This window comes from Macaca thibetana, chromosome 17 (assembly GCF_024542745.1).
Source record: "Macaca thibetana thibetana isolate TM-01 chromosome 17, ASM2454274v1, whole genome shotgun sequence".
NCBI lineage: Eukaryota > Metazoa > Chordata > Mammalia > Primates > Cercopithecidae > Macaca > Macaca thibetana.
Window position 1 is genome coordinate 10,289,669 of NC_065594.1, and position 19,073 is coordinate 10,308,741.

The following is a 19,073-nucleotide window of genomic DNA, read 5'->3' on the forward strand; positions in this document are numbered from 1 at the left end:
GGGACCCGGCTTTGTCTTCTGGGACTCGCGGGAGAGGCTGGGCTGGGTTCTGTCTGGCGCCTTTGCGCGGGTTCCCTGGCAATAAGCGTCATTTTGTTCGTTTGTTTTGTATTCACTTCTATTATTGTCTGGATTACCCGGACAACTGGTGCGTTACGACTTAGGAGAAGGAACACCAGTTTAAACCGCTTACAATAAAAGCAAAAGGGTTTTGTTAAGTGTTCTTGTATTCATCAGCCAGCAGGATGATCTTTTGTGGAGTAAAATGTCAGGTTTTTGTTTTTTTGGTTTTTTTTAAGCGATTTTTAGTTGTGACGTCATTTGGCAGGCTGTTCACAGTATCACTTTCTGCTTATTTTTAATACGTCTGATTTAAGCCGACGCTGTTCTACCCTGCCACTCCTAGTCATAAATTGGTGCTGTGTGTAAGTTTTGCTTCTTGTTTGATGTGAAGCGGTTTCTCTTTCTTTCCCTCAAAAGCGATGTCCCCGTAAAAGTTTGTTCAGTGAAGAGACAGGGTAAGAAAAGGTGGAACTGTGTTGCTGATAACTATCAGGTCTTTTATACCCTTTTATGTCTTTTTAAGTTTGCTTCTGATCCCTGAGTTTACCTTATGTCAGGCACGTGGAAGTATAAGCACAGTTCAAGTGTGTTGTTGGATAAGCGTGTAATTGAATAAGGGGTTGTAACCTAAAGTTAGAAAAATCTAAAAGAGTGTGAGAATTCCTCCTTGTCCATCAAAACAAGTAGGTTAAGTCAGAGGCAGGTTTACAAAGGCCCAGGCTTATGTTACATGTAAATTGTATGTGCTTTTGCTAGTTTTCTGGCCACTTAGGTGGCTTACTTAACATGCTTCAGTTAACTCACCTTTAAAATGGGAGCGATAACAGTTATCACAGGGTTGTGTTCTTAAATTTGGACATACAGTTAGCTGTAACTGTAAGTTATTTTTGTTATGCATCCCAAAAACTTGGTTTCTGTCCCCACCCCCCACCCACCAACTTTTTCTTGCATATCAAAACCTTGTAATAAAATCCATGGAGACATAGCAATTTTGAAGAGAAAGAACCTTTGAGATTATTTGGTCTGCTTCCCACATTTTAACTGCTGTATGAAGAGGAGACATGAACAGTTCTCAGTCTTTGGAGCCAGACAGATTTGGGTCAGGTTCAAATCCTTGGCACTCTACTAAGATGTTTTATATAAAGTACAGCTTGTAAGGGCACGAGGCCTCCTGGAATCAGACTTCATGGGCTTGAATCCTAGCTATTCTTATTTGTGAGCTGCGTGACCTTGCGATAATTACTAAGCCTTTCTATATTCCACCTCATAGTGTTTATGTAATGATGGAAACTGTATATAAAGCACTAAACAGATATCATTAGTAATATTACCTATGTACTGTCTGTAATCTTTGTCAAATTCCTCTTTGCCCTCTGTTTCCTCCACTGTAAAATGGAAGAAATACCTATTTTTGCTAGGATTTTGGAAGGATTCAATATAAATGAAACATAGGGTATGGTGTTATCTAATAAATTGTAGTAATAGAAGTAATATAATTCAGTGAAAATACAAACTTTAATCTTGTACTGCTGTGGATGCGTTATATAGTCATGTTATAGCCCCCTTTTATTTAATCGATTCACCTTAATTATTTAGTACAACAGGTAAGTGATAAGAGGTTGTAAAATCTACCATATTTATTATCTAATTGAAATTCTTAGCTGGGCCAGGCATGATGGCTTACATCTGTAATCCCAGCACTTTGGGAGGCTGAGGCAGGAGGATCCCTTGAGCCCAGGAGTTAGAGGCTGCAGTGAACTATGATCACTCCACGGCACTGTAGCCTGGGCAACAGAGCAAGAGCCCGTCTCTAAAAATAAAAAATAATAATAATTCCTAGCTAGGTGCAGTGGCTCCTTCCTCTAGTACCAGCCACATGGGAGGCTGAGGCGTGTGGGTTGCTTCAGCCCAAAAGTTGAAGTCCTGCCAACGCAATATAGCAAGACTACTAAAAAAAATGTGGCCGGGCGCGGTGGCTCACGCCTGTAAAGTCAGCACTTTGGGAGCCCGAGGCAGGCAGATCACAAGGTCAAGAGATTGAGACCATCCTGGCTAAGATAGTGAAACCCTGTCTCTACTAAAAAAATACAAAAAAATTAGCTGAGTGTGGTGGTGGGTGCCTGTAGTCCCAGCTACTCCAGAGGCTGGGGCAGGAGAATGGCGTGAACCCGGGAGTTGGAGCTTGCAGTGAGCCGAGATCACGCCACTCTACTCCAGCCTGGGCGACAGAGCAAGACTCCGTCTCTAAATAAATAAATAAATAAGTAAATTCACTTTTATCACTTTATTTTATTTATATGTTTACTTTATATATATTACACATAGAATTTATCACACTTTCTATTGTAATGTCAAAAATTTTTAAATGAGACTTGGACCAAATAATGACAATCCCTACAAATCCTTGTTATGTAATTATGAGTCCAATTAGGTTTCATTCCATATTTGTTTTAGAGAATACCAAAGACGTCAAAATTGGAAGCAGAAACAGACCGCTTCCAAAGAACAATAAAAAAAAAATGCAAAATTAAGAAAAGCCCAAACAAAAATGCCATTCAAAGCAATAATATGCAATAGATATAAAAAACTATGCCAGGCTTCCTTAAAAGGAGGAAGAGATGGGCAAAGGAGGGGATATGCAGATAGATTAATATACATGAAAGGGCATATGACCTTGAATTTCTGGTATCAAACAGTATGGCGGTCTTCTCTATAACCAGCATAATTCCAGGGGCTGGAGGGTTACAGAAGTAGTATAAAACTTGTACTAAATCAAGATGTGTTTTGTCGCTTCTCTACAATGCTAGGGCATCATCGTGAATACTCAATTATCTGAAATCTTGTCCGTTTGAACCTTTTTCCGTATTTGCTTACCAAAAGATTTTTGTTTTCTTCTTATATATTAACCTGAAAATTTATCCTTTAAACCTTAATTGGTTCTGCTAAAACCTATTTTGGCCTTATTTTAAGTTATATTAGAATGATCATCTGAAAATAGAAATGCATGGGGAAATAATGCAGGGAGCAGAGACTTATAAAAAGGTACACCTAGAAGTAAGGTAAGTATGTTTTGTCTGCTAGGACATGGAAAAGGATATGGAAAAGATATGTAAAATGTTGTTTCTTTTAATCTAAAAGGGATCATTATATTTTGTAATAAATGTGGCAGACAAAAACTCAATGTGTAGGAAAATGTTCTTGTCTGTCCCCTAACCTAACTGTGAGCCACTTTCCCATTGGAACACCGTGCTCAGGCACACTGGCCCCCTACCCCACATAAACACAAGGTGTTCTTTTATTCCCCTGACTAGAAAATTATTCCTCAGGCTCCTGGCTAGGCCAGTTCCTCATCCTTCAAGGCCTATTGAAATCTTCACCACCTGTAGGGAAGGTTTCTGAATGCCCACCCAGTAAGCACATTACCCTTCCCCAAAGTATACCCAGTTTTTGTTCAGTTAAGGAGAAGCTGGTGCCAGCCCGAGCGCCCAGGGTGGTCACTGTTTGGCTTAGGCCAATCAGCACATCCTGTTCCCCCTGGCCACCATCATTGGTTCAGGGATGGTTAGGTGACCTAGGCAGCCCAATCAGGGTGACTCTCAGGACTGTGGTTTAGAATGCCTGGATATCGGGGTATTTCTCTGCCCTTTTTACCCCTTCTGCTCCCGCCATCTTCTTCCTCCAGGTGCTGTCATGTGAGGTGATGAGGCCCAGAACCATTACAACAACCTTAAACTATCATCCTGAAAAGGAAATGACACATGGAGGTGGATAGAACTAAGAAAATTAAGTTGGAGCCTAGGGCTAAGTCAGTCTTGAGAACCCCACTCTACCTCTAGATTTAAGTTATGCCAGCCATACATTTCCTCACCACTTAAGACACCTTGAATTGGGGTTTCTGTTACTTGCTACCCAAAGCAAGTAACCTCCTCAGGAAGGTCTTTCATGACCATATTACCTAAAGCACATCCTGGTTCACTGTCTATTGTCATCCACTGATTTCCTTCACAACATGTACCACACTCCATACTACAACATACAGCTGCAGTGATCTTGGTGTGTGTGTGGGGGCGGGGGTGGGTGTGTGACTTCCTTCTTTGAATTGTCTGACTCAGAGGGCAGTGACTGTTTTTCTTCTTTATAGTGCATTATAGATGCTCAATCAATATTTGTTGAATAGTTGAATGAAAAAAATAAACTTACTGGGAAAAGCTTTTCTCTAATGCAGAGTTTCTCAGCCTTGGCACCGTTGACATTTTTTGCTGGATAGTTGTCGTATGGGCTGTCCTGCGCCTTGAATAATTAACTGCATCCGTGGCCACATCCCCCTAGATGCCAGCAGCAGTGTCCTGCTCTTCCTCTTGCCCCTGCCCCCCACCTCACCCCTGGCCCAATTGCAACAACCGAAAATGTCTCCAGACATTGCCGAATGTCACCAATAAACAAAATTGTCCCTGGTTAAGAGCTGTAGCTTTGATTTAAGCCTAATACAAAAAGGGCAGAGTTTCAGAATGTGTTTGAAAGAAAATACAGCACTATCTGATTTCTGAGCCACAAAGGCTAAGAGATGGGAGAACAGTAACCCAGATCTGAATGAGTCAGACAACAACCTGTATTAGATTACAAGAGGAGGGACACATCTCTCATTTGGCTGCAAGACATGCCTGCTGTTGTACAAATGCGCACTGCCTGTTCCAAAAAGGTAATCTTGAACTGTGGTTGAAAGTATTTTTGTGATTATCAATTATTTCCTTCAGAAAGGTACATATAATTCACTGTTTTCCTTTGCCTTGGGGTTTTTTGTTTGTTTGTTTGTTTCTCAGGACAGAGGCTTGTTCTGTCACCCAGGCTGGAGTGCAGTGGTGCAATCTCAGCTCACTGCAACCTCCGCCTCCTGGGTTCAAGTGATTCTCCTGCCTCAGCCTCCTGAATAACTGGGATTACAGGCACCTGCCACGGCGCCTGGCTAATTTTTGTATTTTTAGTAGAAACGGGGGTTTTACCCTACATAATATTCTGATTTTCCACCCTGAAAACTAAATTTATATACCAGAAATAGATTCCTCTTTTCTTCTTTCCTTTGTTTCTTCAGGCACTTGTGAAAAGCAGAAAAGGAAGAGTTAGTATCCTGTGTCTTTTCTATTCCAAATTATGATGAGGTCAATTCAAAGTCCTTGTACATAAAGATGCGTCATTTCAGTACAGACTCTTTGGGTTTGCTGTGTTGAAAAAAAAAGCACCTTCATTTTGGTGGGAAAATAACTAAAAATTGTTGGTGTATATTTCTGTGGGTCAAAGAGATTCTGAAACCAGGATGTGTCTGAGCTCTTGAGGCATATTTTTACAGATGCCCTCATTGGGTAGCTTGTTAAGCTGTTGGAACCAAGGGTGCATTCAGTTCCCCTAAACTAATTAATAATCCACTAGGGAGGGTGGGAGTGGTAGAATGAAAAACATTTTGGGTACCTGTTTTTATTGAGCAAGTCAGACTGTTCTTACCTCATTTGTACCAAGTGAAATGAAATTCCTCCTTCCAGACACTTCAGAAGAACTGACCATCTGATTGCAAAGTTACATCTTGGCAAGGATATATATAACCACTTGTCCAGTGGTGGATGACTAGAATAATGTGGAAAGGAGAGACGTAACTCAAAGCCATACAAATTAAAGTTGCTTTATTTGATTCCTTGACATCAGTGGGAAAACATCAAAAAGGGCATTTCTTGCCTATTCTGAACGATGAGGCACTCATTATTCTACATGCCATTCAGCTGCTTTCCACACCAGCAAACATGAGGTTAAAATACATTGAGAGGAAGGAGCAAAGCATTGGATAAGGTATTTATAACTGAGACTTCCTAGAAAAAAATTCAGTTACTCTTAGAAAGCTAATATTGCTGACCAATAACACTGAAACCAGCTTTTTAAATTCTGAAATGTAAGTTAGACCCAAAGAGTCTATACTGAAATGACTCATCTTTACGTACAGGACTTTCAACTGACCTCATCATAATTTGGAATAGAAAAGAAACAGGATACTAACTCTTCCTTCCTTTCCTTCTTTTCACATGTGCCTGAAGAAACAGTTACAATTCTGTTTTTCCCAAGGAAGTATGTAATTTGTTACTTTCATTAAAGAAGCACATTCTCCATAAATATGTTAGTCCACCTTATTTCCTGCTTACAAAAGTTTTCTTAGCCTTTCACCATTTAACAACTCTTTTTGTATTTTGACAATATAAATGTTTTCCCCTTTGTCTCTGAAAAGAGGAAACAGGATCAGCCCAAGACGCAAAGGCAGGAGAGTGTCTTGAGCTCCTTGTCCCTGCCATGTCTCCAGCCTCTGTCTTTCCCAGGCCCAGGCAGATACCCCACCAGCTGGTGCCTCCCAACTCCCAGAGCTCCTTTCGCCTGGGTTCTGCGGTGCCATCCATGCTTACACATCTCTCTCTGCACAGTGCCCTCCACCGAGCCAGGTGTGTAGCCAGCCCTCACGCCCTTTGCTGCTGTTAAATGCCAGCACCCCACCCTACCCAACTCTTGTGGCTCCGCCTACTGCCAGCACTGCTACCTCATCAAACAGGTGCTCCCAATCATTCCCAGTCATATGAAAAAACCAAGTCATATAGATTTACGTTTACATTCCCAGAATGGAGATATTTTTATTAAATAAGTTCCACCTAAATAAAACCAATTTCCCTAGTTGGTTATATTAAAGGCTGCATAGGAAGATATCCAAGGGGCAGGCTGGGCGCGGTGGCTCATGCCTGTAATCCCAGCACTTTGGGAGGCCGAGGCAAGCAAATCATGAGGTCAAGAGATCGAGACCCTTCTGGCCAACACAGTGAAACCCGTCTCTACTAAAAATACAAAAATTTGCTGGGCATGGTGGCGCACACCTGTAATCCCAGCTACTCAGGAGGCTGAGGCAGGAGAATCGCTTGAACCCAGGAGGCGGAGGATGCAGTAAGCCGAGATCTTGCCACTGCACTCCAGCCTGGCAACAGAGCAAGACTCTGTCTCAAAAAAAAAAGAAAAAAAGAAAAAAGGAAGTTATCCAAGGGGCATATGGCTCTGTAGGACTCTCCCTTATATTACCGTGGTCAGACTGGCTGGGTGCATTAGAATCTTTATGGCTCCCTTCCAACAGCTCCCCACTGCCCCCACCACCCCCCAACTCCATTCCTCTTGAGAAGAAAGGGGAGTACTGCTCTGCACGCCCTGCTCTGCTCAGCTGCCTCTGATTTCTGTCTGAGTTGTTCAAACTTTAGGGCTTGTTTATGGATTCTCCCAGGGGCTGTGAGCTCCCGAACACTGTCCTTTCTCTTTTTATTTATAGGCCTTTGTTGAATGAATCAAAAATTGCTCCTTTCCTTTTCCTTCGTTTCTTCCTGTCTTCCTTTCTCTCTTCATCATTTATTAATCATTCACTGTTGGTTGTGTCTCCTAAATGCCCCAGAATGAAAATCCCTGACCTACCTCTGCCAAGGTTCATTTTTTATTTTTTATTTTTTATTTTTTGAGACGGAGTCTCGTTCCGTCGCTCAGTGGCGCGATCTCGGCTCACTGCAACCTCCACCTCCCGGGTTCAAGCGATTTTCCTGCCTCAGCCTCCTGAGTAACTGGGACTACAGGCGCATGCCACCATGCCTGGCTAATTTTTTGTATTCTTAGTAGAGATGGGGTTTCACCGTGTTAGCCAGGCTGGTCTCGATCTCCTGACCTTGGGATCCACCTGCCTCGGCCTCCCAAAGTGGTGATTTACAGGCGTGAGCCACCATGCCCAGCCCTCTGCCAAGGTTCTTAAGCCATACATGCATGTTCTCTTCCTATCTGATTACTTTTTGACCTGCCATGGCTAAGAGGCCTAACCAGCAAGTGGGAGCCAGGCCTTCTGACATCACCGGCTGCAAGAAAGTGAAAAAAGTGTCCGTCCCTGTCTGCTAGAACAAACAACAAACCATTCCTCCTTTTCCCCACCTGGGACCTGCACTGGCCTTTCTGGGCTTTCCAGTGGGGAGGACAACTCATTAGGAGGAGGAAATCCACTCTCGACTATCGCCTTTGGTGGCAGAGATGAATAAAAAAGGTTTTGCTTCTCCTTTGGAGTAATGGAAGCTCGACCCTTACTACTGTGACCTACAGCATGTCCTTGAGGATCACATTTGTCTTTGAATAGACCCAGACCTCTTCCCTGGGGGCAGGCTACCATTGTCTGTTGTTGTGTGTAAGGAGATGTGAGGGTGTTTGGCAGGGATGGTGAGTGGGGACTATAACATTGAGAAACCCTGGGCTGTTCCCAAAGTGAGGCAGGAGAATAGAGTCCGGAGGCAGGGAACCTAAGGCAGATTTAGGCTGACTTCCTAGAACTAAATCAAAAGGAAAACGCAACTTTGCAAGCCCCTCCCTCCTTTTCCTGCATGGCAGACAGAAAATTGCAAGTACCTCTGATTGGTTGCTTTCCACAACCAATCAGATGTTTGCATAGGAATGCAACTTTGTAACTTTGCTTCAGCCTCTGATTGTGGACCACTACTTCATTTGCATGGGGTGTACACCATGGCCAATGGGAAACCACTAGAATGTATTTAAGCTCCAGAAAATTCTGGAACTGGGGCGTTGAGCCCCTATGCGAAGGCCCACTCCCACCATGTGGAGTGTACTTTTATTTTCAACAGATCTCTGTTTTGGTGCTTCATTCTTTCCTTGTTTTGTTTGTGCATTTTGTCCAGTTCTTTGTTCAAGATTTCAAAAACCTAGACACCCTCCACCAGTAACAAAAGGAAGAATCCAAGGACCTTATTGGCTTTTTTGAATGAGGTCCTTGGATTCTTATTAATATGGAGCAGTAGGTCTCCATGATATTAATTAGGATAAAATAAAACCAACATGGCCAAACCTTTGTGCTTTTAAATGTCCTTATAGATTACATAATGAAAATACCTATTAGCCTTTGACTTGAAATGTTTTATTCTAGTAAGTCACCTTCACACTTTCCTCATACAGAGTGATCTAGATGAACTCCTACAATGTGGCAGCCCTTTGCTTTGTGCTGGTGATACCATGACGAACAGCCCACGTTCCTGCCTTCAGGAAACTGAAAGGGAGCCAACTCTCAGAACTGCAGCAAGGTTAAGGGCCTGGGCAGCTGTACTGTGCATTTGGTATTATAATAATAGTAACAAGACAACCCTCTAAAGACTGTGTGTGAAGTCAGGCAGAGCTGGGTATAAATCCTGGCATCTGCAACCTCTCTTGGGCAAACTGCCTAACTCCTCTAAAATCTTACCGGTAAGATGTGGATAAGAAATTCTACCTAGGCCAGGAACGGTGGCTCACGCCTGTAATACCAGCACTTTGGGAGGCCGAGGCAGGTGGATCACCTGAGGTCAGGAGTTCAAGACCAGCCTGACCAACATGGCAAAACCCCGTCTCTACTAAAAATACAAAAATTAGCGGGGGGTGGTGGCGGGCGCCTGTAATCCCAGCTACTAGGGAGGCTGAGGCAGGAGAATCACTTGAACCTGGGAGGTGGAGGTTGCGGTGGGCCGAGATCATGCCACTGTACTCCAGCCTGGGCAACAGGAGTGAGATGCCATCTCAAAAAAAGAAAAGAAATTCTGCCTCATTGTGGTGTTGTGGAGACCAGTAAATAAAGTAATATCACCTAAGCCTGATGTCTTCCATAAAAAGGGCACACATAATTGACAGCTATGGTTATTATTGCTTTGATTACTAATGCTTGGTTACCTAAGACACTTCCAAGTAACTTCATTCCCTTCATAACCCTTTCCCAGGATTATGAGAGAGAACAGCAAAACTGTTTCCTTATCCTTATCTTTCATATTGTGCTGTTCATATTGCATGACTGCTTATATAATTGACAGTCCACAAATTTCAAAAAAAACTACGTATATCTGTGTGAATATCTTTGCAGATAATTCTAAGTGAGAGAATCAGATTTTAGAGGGGAGGTCAAAATACCTCCATTCCATTGTGAAAAATTCATAACAATATTCTGAATACCACGGATTTAAAATCTATCACTGTCCTGGAAAGGTTAACTTTCTTTTCTTTACCTTTATTTCTATGACATTGTTCTTTTGGCCCTGTCTCCAGTGTTACTTTATAACACGTTATATTTCTGCTCAGTGGATTGCTACAGTGATGTTGGTACATGTTCTAAAGGGATATATAGTATCATGCACTAAATGGACTAGTCCATGCACCTTTGTTCAGCACTGGAAATTTCCCAAGTCTATTCATTCATCCATTCATGCAACAAATATCTGTGGAATTCCTCCCATGAAAAGCCATCATGTGAAAGTGTTACAGTTGATTGAAGGATCATTGTCAACAATGAAAATGTTTGCCTGCCTGCTGGGGCAAGAGACCTAAAGAAGTATAATGCAGAAGATGACAAGGAGCTGTAGGGGAAGCCAAGGGCTCAGGGGTCAGAGAGGGCTGTATTCAAGTCTCACCTCTCTCACTTTAACTGTGTGACTCTGGGAAAAAGCTTAAGCTCTCTGAACATCATTTTCATCTTCAAAATGTGGATCTTCCATCATTCATTCAACAACCATGTCGCCTTTGTGCTAGGTACATCTCCCTGTCATTTATTTATGCTCTTGTTAAATTCTCACTACAGTTCTCTAAGGCATCTAGACAGTAGTTCCTCAACAGATGCTATTTTATCGACCCTGTACTTTTAATGAACATATTAATTCAACAAACTCTGCGCGTCTGCTATGGGCCATACCCTGAGCCAGGAGACACATGACTTTAAGAAAAAAAGAGTTAAAAACTGTGGCTCAAGCTTCTCGGTCTGGTTGAGGACACACCCATAAACATAATTATGCAATGGAATCATTATAACAGCTCTGTGCACAGAAAATCGTTGGACACAGAAGTGGGACACGTAGCTCACCTGGGCCAAGGGGGTGGGAACGGGGAATAAGGTGGGTGACGCCTGAGCTGAAGTGAGTAGGATGAAGGAAGAGGACTCCGTTTCTCTGCCAGAGTATGCAAATACAGAGGAGATGAACAGACACCTATGCAGAGCAGGTTAGCGATTCTGAAGTTCAAGGGTCAAAATAAGGAATGAGCAACAATGATGTAACAGGTGAGCCCAGCTCAGAGAGGCACATACTACAGATGTGTTTCCAGGTTGTCTCTGAGTACTGAAAGATTGTTAAGTGTTCCAGGGACCTTTTTGCAGTAGCAGTGGCTCCCCAGGAATTCATCTTGACAAAATAAAACCAATATGGCCACCCCTTCATGTTCTTAAATAGGTTCTTACAAATTACATCATGAAAACGGCTATCGACTTGTAATTTTTTTCTCATTAGTCAGTTCTTCCTCAGACAGAATAATCTGGATGAGCCTAATTCCTCTGGCTAGGACTTTTAAAATCATGTTGGCATTTGGGCTGGTTCCTGTAGCTGGTTGGCACAACCCTCTAATAATATCAAGATGGTGCTTTGTGTGCCTGACTGCTTCTAGAAGAGGGTGACCCACTGCCCCCCAACGCGGGCCATTCACTGTACCACTGACTCAACCCACTCACTGTACCACTGACCCAAACCCAATTCAATGGCTACCCAAAGCAGGACCAGGGATGAGATTTGACCGACTGCAGACCCAGAACCACCACGGCTAGAAAAGCAGTATAACCATGAAAAAGAAATTTCTGCCAAAACATTTGTGGGCTAAGATTACACACAAGTACGTTTGAGACTAGAGGAGTCGAAACATAAATAAACTGTGGAAAGGAGCATGCTAACGCAGAGTGGGACTCCTAGAAATGTGAATTTATTCTCTTTGCCACCCAGGGGAGCCAGAGACTCATGAAAATCTTACACAAGCTGTCAAAGTTACGAGCCAGGGCAGGGAAAAACAGTATATTAGTTTGGATTTTTGCAGTTGCAGGTAACAACAACAACAAAAATCAGCCAACCAACAAAACAAAACAAAAATAGGAATTTACTGATTCACATAATTTGGAAGTTTTAGGGGTATCTAATTTAGGCTCAGCCATATCCAGCAGCTCAAGTGACATCCTCAGGACTTTCTCTCTGCCCATCTCTCAGCTAAACTCTGCTCTGCTCTGCTTCCCTTCTCATATGGGCCTTCCTCATACAGGGGCAAAGGCAGACCTTGCAGCTCCAGGGTAACATAGTTCTTACTGTAAGAGAGTCACAAAGATACAATCAGTAATTAGACTGGTAGTAGAGGCAGGTATTATGACCCAAACCCTTGCTTGATCAAATGGGGAGGAAAAGTGAAGGGGAAGGGGCACTGGCCTCAGCAGACTGGGAGCCACAGAGGTGGTGGGTGGGGACACAGGCAACGTGAGAACAGAACACAGCGCTTTCAGTAATTTCTTCCCTTTCTTCAGCAGAGCCTAAGCCACCAAATCTCTGACAAGTAAGTCCTGGTGAATGGGGCACAATTTTTGTTCTATTAGAAGCGCAAGTCGGCTGGGCCTGATGGCTCACACCTGTAATCCCAGCACTTTGGGAGGCCGAGGGGGGCGGATCACGAGGTCAGGAGATCAAGACCATCCTGGCTAACACGGTGAAACCCCGTCTCTACTAAAAATAGCAAAAAAAAAAAAAAAAAAAAAAAAAAAAAATTAGCCGGACGTGGTGGCGGACGCCTGTGGTCCCAGCTGCTCTGGAGGCTGAGGCAGGAGAATGGCATAAGCCCGGGAGGCGGAGCTTGCAGTGAGCCGAGATTGCGCCACTGCATTCACTCCAGCCTGGGCGACAGAGTGAGACTCCATCTCAAAAAAAAAAACACAAAAAACGAACTAAAGCAGAGTAAGGGGGCAGGTGGTACAGAGAATGGTGTGTGTGTGCGTGTGTGCGTGTGTGTGTGTGTGTACGTGCGTGTGTGTGTGCGCGCGTGTGTGTGCATGTGTGCGTGTGTGTGTGCGTGTGTGCGTGCGTGTGTGTGTACGTGCATGTGTGTGCGTGTGTGTGCGTGTGTGTGCATGTGTGCGTGCGTGTGTGTGCGTGTGTGCGTGTGTGTGTCTGCGCGTGCGTGTGTGTGTGTGTGCGCGTGTGTGTGTGCGTGTGTGTGTGTGTGTGTGTGTGCACTCCTACTTTAAAGGAGGTGGTAACCAATGAGCAGAAGACTGAAAAGAGTGAAGGAGTGACGTGCAGATAACCTGGGGAGAGGGATTCTAAGCAGAAGGGAAACATGCAGAAGGCCTGGGGTCAAAGCCTGGTTGGCATGTTCTTTGAGTAGCGAGGAGGCCTGTATGCCCTGAATGGAGAGGCAAAGGCAAGTGTGATAGGACAGGGGGTGAGAGAGGGCAGTTGGGGTCATCTAAAACCACCTAAGTCCTTGTAAGACAGAGCAAATCTTTTATTTGCCTCTGAGCGAAATGCAAAGCCATTGGAAAGCTTTTAGCAGAGGAACGATGTGATATTCATGATTCTCCAAGGCTCACTCTGGGTACTGCATGAAGTCCAGAGCAGTGCTGCCCAAGAGAAACATAATGTAAGCCACAAATGCAAGTTGTATGTGTCATTTTAAAAGTTCCTAGTAGCCACATGAAAAAGTAAAAAGAAATGGATGAAAATAATTTTAATATATTTGACTTAACCTAATATATCTAAATTATTAACAGTTCAGCATATAATCAATATAAAATTATTGAGAGAGATATATATATATATATATATTTTTTTTTTTTTTTTTTGAGACAAAAGTATCGCTCTGTCTCCCGGGCTGCAGTGCAGTGGCGCCATCTCAGCTCACTGCAACCTCTGCCTCCTGGGTTCAAGCAATTCTCCTGTTTCAGCCTCCCAAGTAGCTGGGATTACAGGTGCCCACCACCATCCATCCCTGGCTAATTTTTTTTGTGTTTTTGGTAGAGATAGGGTTTCACCATGTTGGCCAGGCTGGTCTCAAACTCCTGACCTCAGGTGATCCACCTGCCTCGACCAAAGTGCTGGGATTATAGGCATGAGCCACCGCACCCAGCCTATATTTTTTGTTAACATACAGAATCTTTGGAATCTGGTGTGCATGTTACTCTTACTGCACATGTCAATCCAGAATCATCACATTTCAAAGGCTTAACTCCCCAACTCCACTTGTTACCATATGGTACTACAGTACAGGTTCACACTATAGGGGGGCCGGGTGAACATGGGGTCCCCAGGAAAGATGCTCTTCACTGGTCCAGATGACAGATAATGACGAGGCTAAGGGCAAAAGCACTCCAAGGGTGACCAATTCATTAAAAAATAGCTTCTCCTAAGGCGTAGGGTACAACTTGCTGACTCTCACCCCTGCTCCCTGCAGGGAGATGAAAGAGCCCGACTGGGAACAGCTCCGGGCATACCTGTGACAGCCATACTGGAAGAAAACAGTCTGAAAGAACTCAGCTGGCTTAGAGCTGCCGTCCATCCTCATCACGCTCCACACTTCGGAGGCTCTGCCACCTCTTCATCCTCCCACCCACTACATGATAATTCATGTAGAGCTTGACCTAGGGCAGCAGCACTCTTCCACAAAGTGTCCTCTGAGGAGAGGGGAGGGGAGGAAGCCCTATTTTTCCCTGGAAGCCACAATTTCCTCATTTCTGTTCTTGGCTTTGTAAAACAATTACATTTGAGAAGTCAACAACTAAATTTGTTACATGAGAATGCCTTATGTAACAGACTGCAACCTAGTTTAGTACTTAATCTAACTGAAAGCCTAATTTAAGAGTATACTCTTGTAACAAATTGCAGTGTCTCAGCAAGTCACAGCAGCTGAACTTCAGCCAATCACAGGTGGCAAAGGACTCAAAGAAGGCGAAAGGCGAGCTGTAGACAATTAAGCAGCCTCTCTGCCTCACTTCCGTTTTCTGTCCATAAATGCTGCCCCACCACATTGTAGGCCAGGGTTCTTAGCGCTTGTCTGGCTCTGAGGGCTGTCCTATTGGAGAACTGCTCTTTGCTCAAGCAAAGTCAGTTAAATTTAACTTGTCTAAGGTTTTTCCTTTTAGAGCTTGTTAACCCCAATGCACTGGATGAACAAGCAGAGTCCCACCAACTTTCTGTTGCTCTCCAGAGGAAAGCTTAGAGGAGAATTCCGAGTGCCCATTCTAGGGCCACATTATAATTTTCATGAACCCTTTCCTCCATTGAGAAAAAAATACATATATGTGTGTTTACTATTGGGCTGGTAAATTGATGTCTATACTAATATATTTAAAAAATTTCGGCCGGGTACAGTGGCTCATGCCTGTAAACCCAGCACTTTGGGAGGCCGAGGCAGGTCACCTGAGGTCAGGAGTTCCAGACCAGCCTGGCCAACATGGTGAAACCCTGTCTCAACTAAAAATATAAAAGGTTGGGTGCGGTGGCTCATGCCTGTAATCCCAGCACTTTAGGAAGCTGAGATGGGTGGATCATCTGAGGTCAGGAGTTCCAGACCAACCTGCCCAACATGGTGAAACCCTGTCTCTACTAAAAATACAAAAATTAGCCCGCTGTGGTGGCGTATGCCTATAGTCCCAGCTACTCGGGAAGCTGAGGCAGGATACTCGCTTGAACCCGGGAGGCAGAGGTTGCGGTGAGCCAAGATTGTGCCACTGCACTCCAGCCTGGGGATCAGAGCAAGACTCTGTCTTGAAAAATACTACTAATAAAAATTTTTTAAAAATACAAAAATTAGCCAAGTGTGGTGGTAGGCGCCTGTAGTCCCAGCTACTCAGGAGGCTAAGGCAGAATTGCTTGAACCCAGGAGGCGGAGGTTGCAGTGAGCTGAGATCGGGCCATTGCACTCCAGCCTGGGTGACAGAGCAAGACTCTGTCTTTAAGGAAAAAAAAATTCAATATGAAAGTTGTTTTTTTTCCTTTTTTCTTTTTCTTTTTTTTTTTGAGGCAGAGTTTCGCTCTTGTTGCCCAGGCTGGAGTGCAGTGGCACGATCTCATCTCACCGCAACCTCCGCCTCCCATGTTCAAGCAATTCTCCTACCTCAGCCTCCCAAGTAGCTGGGATTACAGGCATGTGCCACCACGCCCAGCTAATTTTGTATTTTCAGTGGAGACAGGGTTTCTCTGTGTTGGTCAGGCTGGTCTCGAACTCCTGACCTCAGGTGATCCACCCACTTCGGCCTCCCAAAGTGCTGGGGTTATAGGCATGAGCCACCGCGCCCGGCCTTTTTTTTCTGATTTTAAAAGAACATATTGTCAGGAGCCCCTAAAAGAATTACAAACCCTAGGTACTGTGCCCGCCATGCCTAATAGAGAAGTTGGCCCTGACCCTTTACATAGTTGCCCTCCCCATCCTTTCTGTGCTGCTTCCGCCCTCCCGAATCAGTAAAGTGGGCATTTGAGCCCCTTGAGGACTTTATGAACGTCTCTTAGATGTGGCTCCAGAGACCCCTAAGGTGGATCGAGACAAGGCATTCATTGTTATACTCGGAGTCCCACTCTGCAACAGGCTGAGAGGTCATCTATAAACCATTTCAATGCCCAACTATGTTTCATAGAGAGCACTGGTATGAATCCAGTCGAAGTAATACAATGCTCTGTATGTGACTTTGTGTCACATATGGTATTTTAACTTTATGGACTCTGATTTTTTCTCACAGAAAAAATTAAAATGGAAGAGACATACAAATGATGTACTTTTTCCATTTTCCCCTATTCTAGGCAGTCTAGCCAGAGAGTCTCAGGTGCCTGGTAGTCTAGATTCTTGATTTAATGGCCCACCCTGAGCTATTAGCCACTTCAATTAATATAACTCCTTCAAGGCCGCGTGTGGTGGCTCATGCCTGTAATCCCAGCACTTCCAGACCAGCCTGGGCAACATGACAAAACCCCGTCTCTACAAAAAAAAAAATTGGCCAGGCACGGTTGCGCACGCCTGTAGTCCCAGTCATTTGGAGTGCTGAAGCAGGAGGTTTGCTTGAGCCTGGGAGTCCAGGCTACGGTCACCACCTTCACTCCACACCACTGCACTCCAGCCTGGGTGACAGAGCCAGACCCTGTCTCAAAAAATATGTATATATAACTCCTTCAATTCACTTATACTTTTGTTCTCCTTACAGGCACGTTGTGTGGTAGCACTTTCCATTTAAATTTCTGCATGGCTATGTGATGTCCTTTGGTCACTAGAAGGTGAGTAGAAACGTGCTGTGTTACCTCTTGGTGAAAGTCTTTAAGGCAGTGTGCAATTATGTTCTCTTTACCTGCCTTGGGTCCACCATGTTTCGGATGGTGCAGGCAGAGGCCTGTGTCTCTGAGAAGCCAAGGTCCTGACTGCCTGAGATGAATATGTCCTGTGAGCAAAAAGTAAGCCTCTTTTCCAAAGATTTATTTGACAATGAAGCATAACCTAACCCAAAACACTTCCATGGTTGCATTTCTTCATTTCCAGGTCTCTTTTGTGTCTCACTTTCTGAAGTTCTTGGGGTCAATGTAGAAGATAAGAATGCAACAGCACCCATTAGATTGTAATGCTATTTATCCATATGCAGTGGCGTGCTTGTGGTGACCTTTTCTATGAAAGGATGAACACCCCCTTGCTGTTGAATTCACATGTGGCCATGCAACTTACTATGGCCAATGAAATGGAGCAAAAATGATATGTAATTTGCTGTGTTTTCCCCCTCCCCCATAGCAACTTTTAAAGTCTCAGGAAGAGGCTGCTATGTCATCCTGGGTCCTAGAGTCAAGGTGACATGAGCAGAACTACACCTGGCCCTTGATGGTGATGTAGGGTAAGAGAGAAACACATCCTTATTATGTAAGCCTCTGAGAGTATGGGCGTCATTTGTCACGACAACCTGGTATGTAACACAATATCAAACCCACAAAATTTAGGAAACCCAAGTAAATCACAGAACTGAATATCCATGTGATGAGCATTCTCACAGAAGTGAGGCCTGCTGGACTGATTGGTTAGGTTTAACACCTTCCTGGACCTGTGCTCTGCTACTTGTCCTAAAGATCAGGACTAACGTCCTGTTTGACTTCCGGCCTCCACAGGGCCTTGCTCTGAGGCAGTGTATCATTCCTGTTTATTTGACTACCTGGATAGGTGGACTCTCTTTGCATGCAGACCCAGCCATGTAAGATTTAGAAGGGAAGGAATAAAGAGCAAGATACTTCACTCAAGCCTCCTGACCTCCACCATATTGATTCAGCTTAACTATTCATCTGGCAATAGGGCCTACCTAGTTATTGATCAAGCAGTATTTGGCTACTGTTCCTTGGTTGTGTGACACTTAGGAATAAACCCCCAGAGGGAAGATTGAATGAGTCGTCTGATTACCCCAAACCCCAGCGCAGACCTGGACTCCTGTAACTAGACACAGTCTACAGCCAATGTCCTTATCAGTTTCCCAAACGAAAGCAGCATTCCAAACAGACAGCGTGTGTATTCGCCCATGTTATTGTTACAGAGTAGCCCTTAGCACAAATTTAATGTTGTCTTGAGGGACAAGTGAACAGGGAATAAAATAAAGAATAAGTACTCAGTTAAGACGCTTTAGAGACCTATTTCAAATTACTCTTTTTTCAAATTAAAAAAATAAAAGAGGTTATGCTTTGGGGATTAATTTTAGGGATGCTGAGTAATGAAGCTATAGAGCACAGGGCAGAGCCAAGACACATCCACCCAGCTTCGTCCCCACCAAGCAGTCACATGGTGAGCAAGCGAATAGGGCTGTCCTCATTGGACTCACATGCCTAATTATTAACACATTAATACATTGTTGCCTACGTAGCTCTGCTATCAGCAATACAACTTAAACAACTGGGCAGAAAGCTGTGGAGGACCACAATATAAGAGTGTTTTTAAATGATTCTACTTTCTCCAAGTACTTCACAGTCAGACAATTCTCATAAGAAAAAGCACTGAGGCTTGAATGTCCAGACTGAATAGAATTTTCAGAAATGGGAATTGTGACTGTATAAAGTATATTCCTATTGGTTTTTTATTTTTTTTCCTCTCTCTCTCTCTCTCTGATTCAAGACCTGCATGAATAACTGGGTTTTTGGCTT

The 19,073-nt window shown here is 43.9% G+C and overlaps 1 protein-coding gene across 4 annotated transcripts in view; it reads right to left on the bottom strand.

Annotated features, from left to right (window-relative positions):
* HMGB1 (high mobility group box 1) overlaps positions 1-19,073 on the bottom strand; it is a 979,364-nt gene that overhangs the window by 687,081 nt on the left and 273,210 nt on the right. Inside the window, exon 1 of one of the 4 annotated variants that reach the window (XM_050766940.1) lies at positions 18,698-18,707. The exons of the other annotated variants lie outside the window; for them this stretch is intronic. The gene's annotated coding sequence lies outside the window, so the exon portion shown is untranslated. Of the gene's footprint in view, positions 1-18,697; positions 18,708-19,073 lie in introns of those variants that run through there. 4 annotated transcript variants of the gene reach the window in all.